Consider the following 16,168-nt stretch of genomic DNA (forward strand, 5'->3'; position numbering starts at 1 on the left):
GGTTCAGGACACAGGTGTGGATATGGACATTCAGGGTCTGTTCTCTTCAATGGATAATCTCGTTATAAATGTACAAAAGATTCAAGATTTGGTGGTTCAGAAGCCTATGTTAGAACCAAGAATTCCTATTCCTGATTTGTTTTATGGTGATAGAGCCAAGTTTGTGAATTTCAAAAATAATTGCAAACTGTTTCTGGCCTTGAAACCTCGCTCCTCTGGTGACCCAGTTCAACAAGTGAGAATTATTATTTCTTTTTTGCGTGGCGAACCTCAAGACTGGGCATTTTCCCTTGCGCCAGGAGATCCTGCATTAAGTAATATTGATGCGTTTTTCCTGGCGCTCGGATTGCTGTACGATGAGCCTAATTCAGTGGATCAGGCAGAGAAAAATTTGCTGGCTCTGTGTCAGGGTCAGGATGAGATAGAGGTATATTGTCAGAAATTTAGAAAGTGGTCCGTGCTCACTCAATGGAATGAAGGTGCGCTCGCAGCTATTTTCAGAAAGGGTCTCTCTGAAGCCCTTAAAGATGTCATGGTGGGATTTCCTATGCCTGCTGTTCTGAATGAGTCTATGTCTTTGGCCATTCACATCGGTCGACGCTTGCGTGAGCGTAAATCTGTGCACCATTTGGCGGTATTATCTGAGCATAAACCTGAGCCTATGCAGTGCGATAGGACTTTGACCAGAGTTGAACGGCAAGAACACAGACGTCTGAATGGGCTGTGTTTCTACTGTGGTGATTCCACTCATGCTATCTCTGATTGTCCTAAGCGCACTAAGCGGTTCGCTAGGTCTGCCACCATTGGTACGGTACAGTCAAAATTTCTTTTGTCCGTTACCTTGATCTGCTCTTTGTCATCTTATTCTGTCATGGCATTTGTGGATTCAGGCGCTGCCCTGAATTTGATGGACTTGGAGTATGTTAGGCATTGTGGGTTTTTCTTGGAGCCCTTGCAGTGTCCTATTCCATTGAGAGGAATTGATGCTACGCCTTTGGCCAAGAATAAGCCTCAGTACTGGACCCAGCTGACCATCTGCATGGCTCCTGCACATCAGGAGGTTATTCGCTTTCTGGTGTTGCATAATTTGCATGATGTGGTCGTGTTGGGGTTGCCATGGCTACAAGTCCATAATCCAGTATTAGATTGGAAATCCATGTCGGTGTCCAGCTGGGGTTGTCAGGGGGTACATGGTGATGTCCCATTTCTGTCTATTTCGTCATCCACCCCTTCTGAGGTTCTAGAGTTCTTGTCTGATTACCGGGATGTATTTGATGAGCCCAAGTCCGATGCCCTACCTCCGCATAGGGATTGTGATTGTGCTATCGATTCCTGGTAGTAAATTCCCAAAGGGTCGACTGTTTAATTTATCTGTGCCTGAGCACGCCGCTATGCGGAGTTACGTGAAGGAGTCCTTGGAGAAGGGGCATATTCGCCCATCATCGTCGCCATTAGGAGCAGGGTTCTTTTTTGTGGCCAAGAAGGATGGTTCGCTGAGACCTTGTATAGATTACCGCCTTCTAAATAAGATCACGGTTAAATTTCAGTACCCCTTGCCATTGTTATCTGATTTGTTTGCTCGAATTAAGGGGGCTAGTTGGTTCACCAAGATAGATCTTCGTGGTGCGTATAATCTTGTGCGTATTAAGCGAGGCGATGAATGGAAAACTGCATTTAATACGCCCGAGGGCCATTTTGAGTATCTAGTAATGCCATTCGGACTTGCCAATGCTCCATCAGTGTTTCAGTCCTTTATGCATGACATCTTCCGAGAGTACCTGGATAAATTCCTGATTGTGTACTTGGATGACATTTTGATCTTCTCGGATGATTGGGAGTCTCATGTGAAGCAGGTCAGAACGGTGTTTCAGGTCCTGCGTGCTAATTCTTTGTTTGTGAAGGGATCAAAGTGTCTCTTTGGTGTTCAGAAGGTTTCATTTTTGGGGTTCATCTTTTCCCCTTCTACTGTCGAGATGGATCCTGTTAAGATCCAAGCCATCCATGATTGGACTCAGCCGACATCTCTGAAAAGTCTGCAAAAGTTCCTGGGCTTTGCTAATTTTTATCGTCGCTTCATCTGCAATTTTTCTAGTATTGCTAAACCATTGACCGATTTGACCAAGAAGGGTGCTGATGTGGTCAATTGGTCTTCTGCTGCTGTGGAAGCTTTTCAAGAGTTGAAGCGTCGTTTTTCTTCTGCCCCTGTGTTGTGTCAACCAGATGTTTCGCTTCCATTCCAGGTCGAGGTTGATGCTTCTGAGATTGGAGCAGGGGCTGTTTTGTCGCAGAGAAGTTCTGATTGCTCGGTGATGAAACCATGCGCCTTCTTTTCCAGGAAGTTTTCACCTGCTGAGCGAAATTATGATGTTGGCAATCGAGAGTTGCTGGCCATGAAGTGGGCATTCGAGGAGTGGCGTCATTGGCTTGAAGGAGCTAAGCATCGCGTGGTGGTATTGACTGATCATAAGAACTTGACTTATCTCGAGACTGCCAAGCGGTTGAATCCTAGACAGGCTAGTTGGTCGTTGTTTTTTGCCCGTTTTGACTTTGTGATTTCGTACCTTCCGGGCTCTAAAAATGTGAAGGCGGATGCTCTGTCTAGGAGTTTTGTGCCCGACTCTCCGGGTTTATCTGAGCCGACGGGTATTCTCAAAGAGGGAGTAATTGTGTCTGCCATCTCCCCTGATTTGCGGCGGGTGCTGCAAAAATTTCAGGCTAATAAACGTGATCGTTGCCCAGCGGAGAAACTGTTTGTCCCTGATAGGTGGACGAATAAAGTTATCTCTGAGGTTCATTGTTCGGTGTTGGCTGGTCATCCTGGAATCTTTGGTACCAGAGAGTTAGTGGCTAGATCCTTTTGGTGGCCGTCTCTGTCGCGGGATGTGCATTCTTTTGTGCAGTCCTGTGGGATTTGTGCTCGGGCTAAGCCTTGCTGTTCTCGTGCCAGTGGGTTGCTTTTGCCCTTGCCGGTCCCGAAGAGGCCTTGGACACATATCTCTATGGATTTTATTTCAGATCTTCCCGTCTCTCAAAAAATGTCAGTCATTTGGGTGGTTTGTGATCGCTTCTCTAAGATGGTCCATTTGGTACCCTTGTCTAAATTACCTTCCTCCTCTGATTTGGTGCCATTGTTCTTCCAGCATGTGGTTCGTTTACATAGCATTCCAGAGAACATCGTTTCTGACAGAGGTTCCCAGTTTGTTTCGAGGTTTTGGCGAGCCTTTTGTGCTAGGATGGGCATTGACTTGTCTTTCTCCTCGGCTTTCCATCCTCAGACTAATGGCCAGACCGAACGAACCAATCAGACCTTGGAAACATATCTGAGATGCTTTGTTTCTGCTGATCAGGATGACTGGGTGTCCTTTTTGCCTTTGGCTGAGTTCGCCCTTAATAATCGGGCCAGCTCGGCTACCTTGGTTTCGCCGTTTTTCTGCAACTCTGGGTTCCATCCTCGTTTCTCTTCAGGGCAGGTTGAGTCTTCAGACTGTCCTGGTGTGGATACTGTGGTGGACAGGTTGCAGCAGATTTGGACTCATGTAGTGGACAATTTGACCTTGTCCCAGGAGAAGGCTCAATGTTTCGCTAATCGCAGACGCTGTGTGGGTCCCCGACTTCGTGTTGGGGATTTGGTTTGGTTATCTTCTCGTCATATTCCTATGAAGGTTTCCTCTCCTAAGTTTAAACCTTGTTTCATTGGTCCGTATAGGATTTCTGAGGTTCTTAATCCTGTGTCTTTTCGTCTTACCCTTCCAGATTCTTTTTCCATTCATAACGTATTCCATAGGTCATTGTTGCGGAGATACGTGGCACCTATGGTTCCATCTGTTGATCCTCCTGCCCCGGTTTTGGTGGAGGGGGAGTTGGAGTATATTGTGGAGAAGATTTTGGATTCTCGTGTTTCAAGACGGAAACTCCAGTATCTGGTTAAGTGGAAGGGTTATGCTCAGGAAGATAATTCCTGGGTCTTTGCCTCTGATGTCCATGCTCCCGATCTTGTTCGTGCCTTTCATATGGCTCATCCTGGTCGTCTTGGGGGCTCTGGTGAGGGTTCGGTGACCCCTCCTCAAGGGGGGGGTACTGTTGTGAATTCTGTGGCAGAGCTCCCTCCTGTGGTCACAAGTGGTACTTTGGCTGATTCTCTCTGTGAGCTTCCGTTGGTGGAGGAGAGTGGTACTGCGGCTTCTGAGTTTCCTTCCTCAGGTGATGTGGTGAAGTCGTTAGGTGCTGCTCTATTTAACTCCACCTAGTGCTTTTATCCTGGCCTCCAGGCAATGTTCTAGTATTGGACCTGTTTCCTCCTGGATCATTCCTGTGGCCTGCTGCTCTGCATAGCTAAGTTCCGCTTTGCTATTTTGTTTGCTGTTTTTTTCTGTCCAGCTTGTCTATTTGTTTTTTCCTGCTTGCTGGAAGCTCTGGGACGCAGAGGGTGTACCTCCGTGCCGTTAGTTCGGTATGGAGGGTCTTTTTGCCCCCTTTGCGTGGTTTTTGTAGGGTTTTGTGTTGACCGCAAAGTTACCTTTCCTATCCTCGCTCTGTTCAGAAAGTCGGGCCTCACTTTGCTAAATCTATTTCATCTCTACGTTTGTCTTTTCATCTTTACTCACAGTCATTATATGTGGGGGCTGCCTTTTCCTTTGGGGTATTTCTCTGAGGCAAGGTAGGCTTATTTTCTATCTTCAGGCTAGCTAGTTTCTCAGGCTGTGCCGAGTTGCATAGGGAGCGTTAGGCGCATTCCACGGCTGCCTCTAGTGTGGTTGGAGAGGATTAGGGATTGCGGTCAGCAGAGTTCCCACGTCTCAGAGCTCGTTCTATGTTTTTGGGTTATTGTCAGGTCACTGTATGTGCTCTGACTTCTATGTCCATTGTGGTACTGAATTACCAGATCATAACAGTTCACCTTCTGAGTGGCAATCTCTAGCCTGCTATCCCAATTTTGTTTGAGGTAATCCCCTGGCGAAATTCAATGCCAAGGACTTTTGCAGAGATTTTGAGGAAGGGTGTCCAGAGATCAAAACCAGGATCACCTCCTCTCAGCCAGAGACTCTCACAGTTATCCCAGTTGATCTTGGATCCAGATACCTCCAAGTAGCGATCTACCTCTGACATCAGCCACCCTGCCTTCTCGTGAGAGGAAACAAAAACAGTAACATCATAGGCATACGCCATCACCCTCAGAGTGGCTTCCGATGCTGCCCGGTCCATCCCAATCCTGGCCAATGGTCCAAGCTCCACTCTCCTAAGAAGTGGGTCAATCGCAAACAGGTACAGCAGTGGGCTCAAGCTCAAGGGACAACCCTGATGAACACCAGACCCCACCTCAAAAGAGCTGCTAATCCAAACCATTCACAAGCGGGAAACTCTCTGCCCCACCATACAAGGTCTTAAGCCAATCAACAAATCCCCCCGGCTGGCCATAACTCAGAAGGACAGAGCAGAGGTACTCGTGATTAACCCGATCAAAGGCTTTTGCCTGGTTCAGTGACAGCATGTACCCCTTCCAGTAACCAGCCCTACCCGGCTCTACCCTGCTCCACTGCCTCTTGGACACAGAGTACAGCACTAAATGTGCTGCAGCTTGGAACAGGGCAATGCTGGGCCTCCAAAAGGAGTCGGGGTGCAAATTTCACCAGCCAATTAAACAGCACCTTTACCAGAACCTTCCTGTCTGCATTGAGAAGCACTATGGGATGCCAATTCTCAATGCAAGATGGGTCCTTACCCCTTGACAAGATGATCAGGGCAGAACTCCCGAGAGTGCCCGAGGAAAGACACTCATTGAATACCTCAGTCAAGAGGGGAACCAAAGCGTCCTTTAAGGTCTTATAGAATTCAGATGTTAAGCCATCTGGACCGGGTGATTTTGGGGGGGCAAGCCCTTTAATCGCCAACTTAACTTCCTCTTCCGTGATCATCTCTGACAAAATGTCAAGAGAGGGGTCTACCCCTTGTTCGGAGATGACTTCAGCCAGGAAAGCCAACATCTCATCCCAATCAAGATCCCTCTTCCCCAAGAGGTGCGAGTAGAACGATGTGACAACCTCCAAGATCCCTGACATGGATCGCCTCAGGGGCCCAGTAGTCCTCTAACTACTTCACCATTCACTGACATCAGTTTCACTGATTCACTAACATGCAGTTTCTGTAAGGATCAGGCGAGGGGTAATCCCACTGAAAAACCAAAAAATGCATGTCTTTCGTACTGACACCTCATAAGCACAGATTTCTCTCTAAAGATCTCCTCACAGCTATCTCCAGTTGAGACAAGATGTTTGAGTTTCCTCCTCGGACCCTGATACAGGCGGTACCCCTTTCTTGAACATCTCCCACCACTCTGACTTGCTCCGCCTCAACAACAGACACTGCCGAAGATACAGCTTCCTCCTTTAAATAAACCTATCTGTTCTGGATTTACAGCTACCTCTATGATAGGTGAACCTGGGAAGTGCCGAATATGGACATCCACCAGTTGAGCCTCATTAGCTATACTATTAAGGGTGACGCTATCATAAATCAGTTTGCCTCTGGAACCTCCTCTATCTTGGGGCCTCATGACAGTATTGAAGTGGTGATTGAGTCAGATGACTTTCTTCTTCCCATTCATCTTATCTTCTGCCTCAGAGAAGGACTCTTTCCCCCTCTTTAATGACACAGAGGTGTCCATTCCTACATATTTTTTCTTTTTATCGTCCTCCTCTCCAGCCAGTCTCTCCCTCCCAGGACCTTACATTCCCAGAAGAAGGAGACTCGGCACCCCCTATAAGCCGCGCCGAAGCCGGAACCTCACTCTCAGCTTTCCCCTCGGAGGAAGAGATGTTCTCAAGGGCTTGAAAGCAGTTAGAAAGACAAACCAGAGGGGAGTCAGTTTTTCCTTCCTTAGGTATCCATTCTTGCTCGTCTTTTTGGCGCCGAGCTTACGCTTGTCCTCTAGCCACTGCCTATTATCCTCATCCACACATAAATGGGAGGATTCTGAGGAAATGGCGCTTTCCTCCCTGTGTATCCTCCTGACCGCCTCCTCCAACTCATCATCCTTCGGGGCCTCAGCAGCAAGACTGGCATCCAGGACAGGGGCAGCGAGAGTAGCCCGGAGCTTGCCCAGCTCCCTCTCCTGTCAGCGTTTGTCTAGATGCCTCAGCTGGGCAAGTGTCTTTTAATTGCTTTTCCGCCTTGACCCCTCAGCTGCTTCATCCCTTCTAGTCCCTTCACCAGCAGAATCAGCCTCACGGCTTTCTCCCACCGGGGTCACGACTGCATTAGTGAAGGAGCGAGGACAATGAATGGGTGACCTAACTCACCACACAGGTAGCACCTAATGTCCACACAAGGTGCAGCAAGGTGGCCGATATCCCCACACAATTCAGATTTCTGCACAGTGCAGTTTGCACTGAAGTGTGTGGGGTCGCTGCATTTGTGACAGAGCTTCAGTTGCCCGTGGTAGAAGGCCAGGATACGATCCTTGCCCAGGAAGGCAGATGATGGAATGTGGGCAGCCGTACCACCTGAGCTCTTAAGCTTTACGATAAACGTTCAGGCCCCCAACCAGATACCAAACTTGTCAGTTTTTCTTTGGCATCTCCACCATCTCTCCATACCAGCCAAGCCACGTCATGATGTCATAACAAGAAAGCGGCTCGTTGCAAGTCATCATGGTCACTTTCTTGACTAAGTTTTGGCGAGACACCGCCTGAATGGCAGAGTCTCACCAGCCGGGCTATTTTTTTGCCAACTCATAATCTGACCAGAAGAGCTCAAGCCCCTCTGGCCGAGCAAAGCTGACATCAAACTCAGGTGTGGAATAGGGATGTATCAAGGCGTAGATGTCAATCTCCTTGAAGCCCATATTCAGCAGGAGCTCTACAACCTTAGACCTTGGAGGACACACATCACTGCCCCTCCACCAAAAATGGACCACATTCCTACTCTCACTACATGGCCCGGCTGTTGGGAGGCACCACACTGCATCCCCCCTTTTTTGCTCTTGGAAGGCCCCGAGACTATGCCTCTCTATCCAGAAGGATAGATCAACCTCTCGACCCTCTACCATTAGTGATCTCTCCCCCTTCTTTAGAGCCTCCAGGAGACGCCGCTGCAACATGCCATCTCCAGAGCCCGGTGATGAGTAGGACGCCCTATTTTCCCCTGAGTTGACAGCGGCATAACTACTGATGGGTGCTGCCACCACTGGGGGGGGGGGCAACCGGACCAGTGACCACATCAACACCAACAGTATTACTATTACCCCCCTCCATATCCGCCTCAACATCCACCAAACCAGCAACCACACCACTAGAGAAAGAATTTTCCTCATTCATACCCAGAACCATATTCACTCGTGCTGGAACAGTGACGACAGGGAATGACATTTTGGCCTCCCCATCATCAGGCACAAGGGGCTCAGTCTCCTCCACAGAATTGGAGGTGACCTCACCCCTGGTCTTACGTGTGCCCCCTGCATAATCAGTTGGTAATTTCTGCTGTTTCACAGTTGATACCAGATGCTGCTGATCCTTTAAATCAGTATCTTGTTGACCAGCAGCACCAACACAGAATAAGACTTTGGGAGGACCGGAACTCCCAGCCCTGGCAACCCCCTCATACTGCCGCCACTTCTCAACTAAGTGATCAGTGGCAACAACATTCAGGGGCGCCGAGGCTACCGGAGCTGCCCCCAACATTGGGATTTTCCCCCCTCCCACTGAGGAGCACACCACAGTATCGTGGCCTGACCGTTCGCCCACTACCAGGCTGCCCTCACTGTCCAGCCTCTCACTGTGTCTCACTACCAGGCTCTGTACTCTCCCTGCGCCTTTGCACCAGATCCACAGCAGAACCCAGGCTGGGCTGGGCAACAGGGCTTATACAGCGAGCTGACCCTGCAGTCAACTCAGGGGGTACAGAGAGGGGGACATACATATAGCTTACTGTTTTCTGCAGCTTTTCTTGGTGGCCTTCTTTGCCTTTTTCTTCGGGCCCCCAGGTGCCTCCTCCGGTAAATTATCACCAAGATGGAAGTTCTGAAGTCACACTGGGGACTCAAGCAGCTTAATCTCTACCATTAGTGCCCCTCCCTGGCGGCTGTTGTCACTGTCATGCCCAGAGCTGGCAGCACTATGCCCAGATGTCAATGTTGCCTGTCCTGCAGGGAGGTCGCTGTACGTGGCCTGTGGGTGACTTTGTAGGCTGCCAGGTGGGGCTTTCTGCTGGTCATCATGATCGTCATCCACCTGGCTCTCAGGCTGCAGCCACATCTGCCTTTGCTCTCTGTTAGCCATTTTTCTGAATTGGTCTTCATTCTGCAGTTTTTCTTGAAATGGTCCAGTTTTTTCTCTGATGAATGCTTTCACTACCTCCAGCTCATTAATTTCAAGCTTAAGCCTCTTTATATCTGCCTGAAGTTGGGTCTTCCTCAGTTTGGAGAAACCTGCAGCTTTGGCACTTGTCCTCCCCGAGCCTCCTGAGGGTCTTGCTTGCATCTTCATACTCACGGAGGTGGCTCATGACCCAGGAGCCATAGGTGGACACGGACTCCCGGGGTCTCTGCAGCCCCCAACCTTCCTCAGTGAGGTCGGCCTCACCTCCATGAGCCCTCAGTTTTCCTCTGGAAGGGCCACCATCTTGCATGCTAGCAGGCTTCTCCTCTATTTTGGAAGCCTTGCGGCTTCTCTGGGTCTCTGCAGACTTGGGGGGAGTAGGTGCCATATTGCTGCAACTCTTGGAGGATCGTCTCACCCCTGAGTCCTCTGATGTGCAGGTCGGTTGCTGATTTCTTCTGCCACCCACCAGCCTGGTCCGGGAAACAGAAGCCTGGGACTTGGCTCCTTCACTCATCCCAGGAAATCCACTCCCTCCCTGGGTAAAAGAGAGCAGTTCCCTGCGCGGAGAGGTGGTGGTTCTCTGGAGCTCAGCACACAGCAGGATCAGTGGCGACCACACCCACAATTACTACAGTGAGCAACAGCTGAACAGAACTGCACTCACTATTCTGCTGGTGGAATCAGGGCCGCCATCAGGGCATTACTGCCCTTACTGCTGTATGGGGCCCGGTCAGCAGCAGTACACAGAGGGGCCCGCAGATCCGGGGCCCCACTGTTGTGCTTCTACTGATCGGGCCCCATCGTGCACTAAAATACTGTGCACTGCGGTGCACACGTCGGTGCTGGGACCCGGGAGCCTTATTGGAGCTGTGCACGGCCGTCTACCTAGTTGGCTGCGCAGCTCCTGCTCAGCTGTAGCTAGAATGTATGGGCTCCTTGCAAGTCCTGACTACAGCCCATACATTCTAGCAGTCTCAGTAGTGAATGTGCTAGAATGTATGGGCTCCTGTCAAGTTCTCTCAGCAGCCCATACATTCTAGCTGCTGCTTCACTACTGACAACTGACGCCCCAGGAACGACTGAGGTAAGTATAAAAAACATTTTTCTTTTTTAAATGGGTGAGGTGGGTGGGGAGTGAGACTGCAGATGATGGAGTGTGTTTGAGGAGGCACTGCACATGGTGAAATGATAGGGGGCTGCAGATGATGAAATGATAGGGGCCTGCAGATGATGAAATGATAGGGGGCTGCAGATGATGAAATTACAGGGGGCTGCAGATGATGAAATGTGTTTGAGGGGGCACTGCGCATGATGAAATGATAGGAGGCTGCAAATGATGAAGTGTGTTTGAGGGGGCACTGCACATGATCAAATGATAGGGGGCTGCAGATGCAGCTCCCCAGAGTCCTGGTCATTGCAGTAATGTCGCTCTGCCACTAAGGGGAGTGATGTTATGTCTGATTGCACTAAAGGAGTTCACCTGACCAGGTATCACAGTCACACATTACACTTCACACTCCGGCCACCAGGGGGAGCAAAAGGCACTATGTATTAGGCCACTCCTCACACTTTGGTAAAACTGGGGGTTGGATAGGAAGTTGGACAGAACACAGCCTGGGAGAGCTCCAGGGAGGACCTGTCAGGGGTGGGTTCCTGGCAGGTACCTAGCAGAAAGGACAGAACATACGGAGCCGTGCCTGCACTACCTTGCGGCGGCATCCTAAGGAAGGACACAAAGCGAAGGATATTGTGGAGAAGTGAGAAACGAAATCGCAGCACAAGGAGATAACCAGTAGGAGTCGTGCCCCGAGAACGGCAACATCCTACCTAGGTGCATAGCCGGTGGCCGGAACGCCAAGGAAGTAACATACTTCAAGCATTACTTCAAACAGCGGCAGGACAGTTGATTTTAGGTTGGCTGTCTACCTTACATCACCTAAGCAGACATAGGGGCAAAGTTGGAGAGGGGAGTCTCTAGGGTCACAGAATAGCTCCGAGCCTACCCATCATACGGGTGCGTCCTAGCCAGATAAACTTGGGGGACGGAGAAGAGAAAGAACGAATATGAAAGTTGTGAGGACTATCCCGAATGCTCAGCAGGGAAGGACTACAACACACAGGCGCTAGTTGGTAGGCACTAATTTCCACCTGCAAAGGGAACTCTGGATGTGCCTTCGGACCGGCCGGACTCAGCCAGCCCTGTTAGCAGTGCTCTGGATTGCGGATCCCGAAGTCTTCAGTAAAAAGGTAAAGAGACTGCAACCCTGTGTCCTCGTTATTAACCCCTTCATGACCCAGCCTATTTTGACCTTAAAGACCTTGCCGTTTTTTGCAATTCTGACCAGTGTCCCTTTATGAGGTAATAACTCAGGAACGCTTCAACGGATCCTAGCGGTTCTGAGATTGTTTTTTGTGACATATTGGGCTTCATGTTAGTGGTAAATTTAGGTCAATAAATTCTGCGTTTATTTGTGATAAAAACAGAAATTTGGCGAAAATTTTGAAAATTTCGCAATTTTCACATTTTGAATTTTTATTCTGTTAAACCAGAGAGATATGTGACACAAAATAGTTAATAAATAACATTTCCCACATGTTTACTTTACATCAGCACAATTTTGGAAACAAAAATTTTTTTTGTTAGGAAGTTATAAGGGTTAAAATTTGACCAGCGATTTGTCATTTTTACAACGAAATTTACAAAACCATTTTTTTTAGGGACCACCTCACATTTGAAGTCAGTTTGAGGGGTCTATATGGCTGAAAATACCCAAAAGTGACACCATTCTAAAAACTGCACCCCTCAAGGTACTCAAAACCACATTCAAAAAGTTTATTAACCCTTCAGGTGCTTTACAGCAGCAGAAGCAACATGGAAGAAAAAAATGAACATTTAACTTTTTAGTCACAAAAATTATCTTTTAGCAACAATTTTTTTATTTTCCCAATGGTAAAAGGAGAAACTGAACCATGAAAGTTGTTGTCCAATTTGTCCTGAGTACGCTGATACCTCATATGTGGGGGTAAACCACTGTTTGGGCGCACGGCAGGGCTTGGAAGGGAAGGAGTGCCATTTGACTTTTTGAATCAAAAATTGGCTCCACTCTTTAGCGGACACCATGTCACGTTTGGAGAGCCCCCGTGTGCCTAAAAATTGGAGCTCCCCCACAAGTGACCCCATTTTGGAAACTAGACGCCCCAAGGAACTTATCTAGATGCATAGTGAGCACTTTGAACCCCCAGGTGCTTCACAAATTGATCCGTAAAAATGAAAAAGTACTTTTTTTCACAAAAAAATTCTTTTAGCCTCAATTTTTTCATTTTCACATGGGCAACAGGATAAAATGGATCCTAAAATGTGTTGGGCAATTTCTCCTGAGTACGCCGATACCTCATATGTGGGGGTAAACCACTGTTTGGGCACATGGTAAGGCTCGGAAGGGAAGGAGCGCCATTTGACTTTTTGAATGAAAAATTATTTCCATCGTTAGCGGACACCATGTCGCGTTTGAAGAGCTCCTGTGTGCCTAAACATTGGCGCTCCCCCACAAGTGACCCCATTTTGGAAACTAGACCCCCCAAGGAACTTATTTAGATGCCTAGTGAGCACTTTAAACGCTCAGGTGCTTCACAAATTGATCTGTAAAAATGAAAAAGTACTTTTTTTTCACAAAAAAATTCTTTTCGCCTCAATTTTTTCATTTTCACATGGGCAGTAGGATAAAATGGATCATAAAATTTGTTGGGCAATTTCTCCCGAGTACGCCGATACCTCATATGTGGGGGTAAACCACTGTTTGGGCACACGGCAGGGCTCGGAAGGGAAGGCACGCCATTTGACTTTTTTTTTTTTTTTTAAATTCGTTTATTAACCATAATGTTGAGAAAACAACAACATAATATACAAATTTATACTCCTTAGTATTACATTCAATATGGAGTACGTACAATATATATATAACTGAGTATCACAGTGTGTGTTTAACATATCCTTTACTCCATTTAAACCGTACATATCTGACGTGGAGTCATGAAAAATTTACAGTTATTAAATCATAACTACAACTGTATCCTACTAACTACCTTTCTGCCGCCTGACAATAAACCTACACCCTCTTCTGCATGATATCTAGGGAGATTTGACGCTTTGCACTAGCGTAAATAACCGCGAGTTTATAAAGTTAGGTGAGAGGAGTTCCAGCCGCTCCAAATCTTCTCAAATTTACCTGGGCATCCTCTATTTTGATACAGTGTACGTTCGTACGGGATAATCGAATTTACTAACTCAACCCAGGCTCTGAGGGAGGGACACGAACCCCCCATCCACCGCATTGCCACCACCTTCCTTGCCATAAAAAGTGACTCCCGTAAGAAAATTGCAACGTGATGACCCCAAGTCTCCTCATCCCATACCCCAAATAGACAAATTAATGGCTCAAGAGGAACAGGGGCCAATACTATGGAGGAAAGTAATGAGGTTACCTCTTTCCAATATTGAAGAATGATTGGACAGCTCCACATCATGTGAATGAAGTCCGCATCTGGCAGGTGACAGCGTAGACATTCCGCAGAGCGGAGTCGACCCATCTTAAAAAGCCGCACGGGAGTTAGATATGATTGGTATATTATATACAATTGTGTCATTCTGTTATTAACTGACGGGGATACCCTCATCGGGGACTCTAAAATTTCCTCCCATTCCTCTTCCTGTGCGTCAGTAATGAGTCTCTCCCATTTCCCCCTGATGAGTCTTATAACCGATTCCGCACCCACTGATAGCATGTAGGTATATAAAGAAGAAATGAGGCCCTGGGGTCCCTGGGATTTGAGGATTCCTATTAGAGGCAGAGACGAGATTGTGCGGCCTGTAGCCACCCCCCTCATATATGACTGGAAAGCTGACCTTAATTGTAAAAAACGAAAAAATTGGAATCTCGGAATATCATGTTTAGTCTGCAACTGTTCAAAGGACACAAAGGTCCCCCGGTCATGCAAATCCCCTACCGAGGTAACACCATGCATCACCCAGAAGGCGGTGGACGGGTGATGTAGCAGCATTGGAAAGTAGTTATTTTCCCAAAGGGGCATTTCAGCTATAATATCTGTATATCCAACAATTTTTTTTATTTGTCTCCAGATTAATCTTGCCAGTCGAAGCATGGGCAGCGGATGAAGGGTGGTCATTCTCTCCGACTCTAGAAAACCCAATGGACACTCTACCCGAGCAGAATGAAGCAGATGATGTTCAGAATTAGGAAGATAACCACCAGGCATCCACGTGACCAATGTCTTAGCCTGCCCGGCCAGATAATATAGAAAAAAGTCCGGTAACGCCGCTCCACCCCCCTGTTTAGGTCTCTGCAAAACAGAAAGTTTAAGTTTGGGCCTAGATTTTCCCCATATAAAAGAAGTTGTTAGGGAATTTAAATTAGTAAAGAGGGACTTAGGTACTGGTACTGCGCTATGTTGAAGACAATAACTAAGTTTAGGAAGCAGAATCATTTTAATTAGGTTGATACGGCCCGCAACAGATAGTGGGAGTTTGCTCCATGATGCAAATTTGGATTTGACTAGTTCTAACAATGGATAAATATTAAGTTGTAGATCAGAACTGCCACCTTGGGACATATAGATACCCAAATACTTAAAATTGGATACGACCGGTAGTGAGGACAGAGTTTCAAGATTTAGCATGGGGGCACAAGAGAGAGGCAGTAGAGCAGATTTGTCCCAGTTTATATACAGGCCAGAGTATTTACTAAAGACATCTATGATAGCAATCACTTTGGGCAGTGTTTCCTTTGCCTTGTCCATGAACACTACCATATCGTCGGCATATAAGCCGATGGTATCCACCCGACCCGCTATATCTATGCCCCTAATATCCGGGGAGGATCTCATACGTATTGCCAATGCTTCTATTGCGAGAGCAAAGAGAGCCGGCGAGAGGGGGCATCCCTGACGGGTTCCCCTAGACAATGAGAGGGACTTAGAGATGGAATTATTTATAATTATACGCGCCTTAGGTTTCATATATAATACACTGATCCATCTTAGAAATTTATCTCCAAAGCCATATCTCTGTAGGCATGCTGACAGGAAGGGCCACTCAAGAGAATCGAAGGCCTTGGCTGCATCCAGGGATGCTACTGCCCAATTGTTATCTGACACCAAAGAACTATATTGAATTATGGATTGAACTCGCCTAATGTTAATAGAAGTATTTTTACCAGGCATAAAGCCAGTCTGATCTGGATGGATAAGGTCCAATATGATGGAGTTCAGTCTAATGGCCAGAATTTTAGTGAAGATTTTATAATCTACATTAACTAACGATATAGGCCGATAGGAGCCACATTCCAGAAGGTCCTTTCCCTCTTTTTTAAGTATAACAATATTTGCCTCATAAAAAGTGTCAGGCATACATCCTCCCTCCCATATGCCCTGGAACACTTTCAGTAGGAGTGGCGCTAGTATACCCCGATATCTCTTGTATAGCTCAACAGGAAACCCGTCCGGCCCAGGAGCTTTCCCAGAGGACATGTCCATTATAGCATATTCTACCTCTTCCAATGTGAATGCAGCATCCATAAGTTCTCGCTGAGTGGGTTTCAGCGTGGGGAATATTACATCTGATAAATAATCCAGACATTGTGAAACGCCGAGGCCACTTTTGGAACTATATAATGATTCATAGTAGTCATAAAAACATTGAAGTATTTCTTCTGTCGTGGACACTAATGAGCCGTCTGGCGCACGAATCTGCAATACTGTATTAGATGTATTATGCTGACGTACCAGATAGGCTAGAAATTTACCGGTTTGATTTCCCAATTCAAAGTATGACTGACGTG

This window comes from Ranitomeya imitator, chromosome 2, assembly GCF_032444005.1.
Source record: "Ranitomeya imitator isolate aRanImi1 chromosome 2, aRanImi1.pri, whole genome shotgun sequence".
Lineage (NCBI taxonomy): Eukaryota > Metazoa > Chordata > Amphibia > Anura > Dendrobatidae > Ranitomeya > Ranitomeya imitator.